Source organism: Bombus flavifrons, chromosome 10 (genome assembly GCF_040668555.2).
Source record: "Bombus flavifrons isolate JBK064 chromosome 10, iyBomFlav1_principal, whole genome shotgun sequence".
NCBI classification, from domain to species: Eukaryota; Metazoa; Arthropoda; class Insecta; order Hymenoptera; family Apidae; genus Bombus; species Bombus flavifrons.
Genome location: NC_138451.1, coordinates 11,245,684 through 11,248,639, shown reverse-complemented (window position 1 = coordinate 11,248,639; position 2,956 = coordinate 11,245,684).

Genomic DNA, 2,956 nt, shown 5'->3' with positions numbered 1-2,956 from the left:
CATCGATTTTCAAATACGCTGTCAAGTTCAACATCCTGAGCTTGGTTCTAGTTTTCAAGCTGTGTACGTATATTCGCAAAAATATTTCTTTCGCTACTTTTTATCTTGCTATGGATAAACGCGCATGGCTGCACTTCGTTAATTGATACAAGTTAATTACTAAACGTATGTTTAAAAACCATTGATTATTAAAGTAAAAATATCGAGTATGTGCAACATCGAGCTTCCAGTGTACTTAAAGCAGGCGCTGAAGAAAAATGAGAAACATAATTTCTCGTTAACGGAGTAGCGGTGCAACGTTTTTATCTATGTTCTGTTCCCTTGGCTCTGGCCGTCCTCGGTCGAGATTGTGTTTTTCGGTGCTTTCGTGGCGCACCTCACGACGAATAGGAATGAGGCAGGTCAGGGTGGTAGTGGAGGAACACAGTTGAGCTGTACACCGCAAGATCTCGACCGCGACAGGCCTGGATGCTGGTTGGATAAACCGGGAACAGAATAATAGTTGACACTTAGGTTGGCCTGTCTTTTTATGACAACCAGCCAAGGACTATTTAACCCTTTCAATAGCAAGGGAACTATAGTCAGTCATCGACGATGACTATAGTCATCTATGATACGGATGTGAATATCGGCAAAAGAATAGAACAGATACTTTCAAAAATATTGTCTGCATCGTTTTTCATTTCATCATCTTCTTCTTCCGTTTGCTTCGTATTCTTGACGCTTCAGCTATAAAGAAAAGAGAAAAAGACAAGCATTGCAGCAAACACGGAAAGCCAAGGATGAACAGCAATTCATCGTCGTCGGAAGATAGTATTAATTTGATAGATGAGAATAATTTGTATTGGGAGGAAGGCAATGCGCAAAAGAACGGCAAAGGTGTTTAGTATCTGTGAATTTCAAAGCAGAATCGATTATTCGAAAAACCTTAATCATGGAAATTTTCATTGGCCTTGAAAGAATGTTCAATCGTGGATTTATTAGTTTGATATTTCAAACTTTGGAATTAAAACACAAAACGTAGATTCATCGTTCGAAATGTTAGATCATTTCCATTTATTTTCTCCAATGCAATTTGTTGATTTTATTATGGAAAAGACTAATAATTATTGGACACAGGAAGTAAATAATAATACCTTTCGTAGTAAAATTAGAACAAGAAGCACGCCCGCGTCTTGTTCGCCCGTACGGTGGCAGAGCGTCCAAGCGAGCGAGACCGCCGTATCGAAAGGGTTAAACATTGACAGCATCGTTTTCTGCTTGATTTTCTTTCGTCCCTGCTGGCCATTGGAAACACACGGTTATTCGCTTTCCAAGTTCTTCCCTGTATCATTTTAGCTCGGATGCTAAAAATATGTAGAGTTATCGAAACGAGCGACAGGGTCGACGGGTTTCCTAAAATAAGCGTGACAAATACAAAAGTATCGAACTTTGTTCCAACACGTATGTCATTCTTCTCGCCATTCTTTTACATATTTTAGATCGCTATACTCGCCATGCAAGACCTACATTCTGGTTTACGAGTGTTACGACACCTGCTGGTTTAGTGTGAAACGTGATAACCTGATTATTAGATCGTGAATGTTATGCAAATTTATATTTTTATGAACACAAGATCAAAGGAACGGTGTCCGTGTAAAAATTATATTACGAAGTAATCTTACCAATATAATACATTATCGATACGTTCTTTGTAATAAGAATCGACTTCAAGACAATCGTGTAAAAAAATTCGTATAGAAATGAAATTGATGGCCAGGAAGATCCTTCAATCGTTACGAACATCGTAGATGAATATACGAGCTGTTTGCAGCGTGACACTTCGAATCACATGATAATTTTCTTCACCGATCATTTCCAAATGATTATTCCGGTTAACCCAATTTCTCGTACGAATGTCCTAATACTTCTGGACGTAGGTGTACACGTCAAAGAGTAATTGGATATTCCCGACATCGCGTTTTAGCTTAAGTTAACAGGACAGGATGGGGACTAGGAGTGGGAAATAAAGTTGGCCGAGTAAAATGCTCGTCGCAGCATGCAGGATTCATGTCGGCGAGTGGATGTTTAAGACGGAGTGGTTGTTTAAGATGAGTGGCAAAATCATCATTACGGTAAGATACAAGCTGTCGAGGTGAGCCGTGTACATGCATCGAGGCGAGCTTGCCAGGTAAAACGAAGTGGCCTTTCTTCCCTGTTTACTGTCTCGTGTAAACAAGGAAAAGCGCTCAAAGAAGCGCGTCAGGAACTTCGAACTCCGCATGATCCGCGAATAATTTTGTTTCCCTCTCGTAACATAAGTTTGCGTGAAAACTTTCACGGGTCTCCGAGTCCAAGTCGCGCGTTCACGCGCCAGGAATTTTAATTCCAGTTGATATTGTTCGCGCGTCCGTTCCAATTAAAATTCTTTCAAAATGCACAAAACGCAATTGAAACTTATTTTTCTCAGGCTGCCGTACACGACAGTATCCATGGAACTACAGAGACGCAGGCTTCCGTGAATGTCTCGAGAGCCAGGAAATGGCTCGTACGCGTGTCTTTCGTCGCGTGCTCTTGGCAAAGTAGAGATATCCTGTAAGCGTCGGACACGAGTCTCTGGTCATACGTGTACAGTCGATCGAGAAAGTTGTTCGAACAGATAGAAAACTTTCATGTATACATCATAGGCGTTATATAAAACATTTTGAAAGCGTGATTATAATAGAAATTGGTCGGTATAGCATCCTGATCAACTTTAACAGACTACGTTTCCACGGGAGTATTCTTCCTCTATAGGAATAAGTTTCCTAAGAAGTATACAGTGTGTAATTACTTATCTGGATTATTTAATGGGAAAGTAGAAAAATTATGTGTAGATTTTGAAATACTATCATCCATAATACTTGACCAATTAATGAATTGATCGTCGAAGATTATTTCTACATTTGCCTCCTTAGACGCGGTAATCTATGAGCAA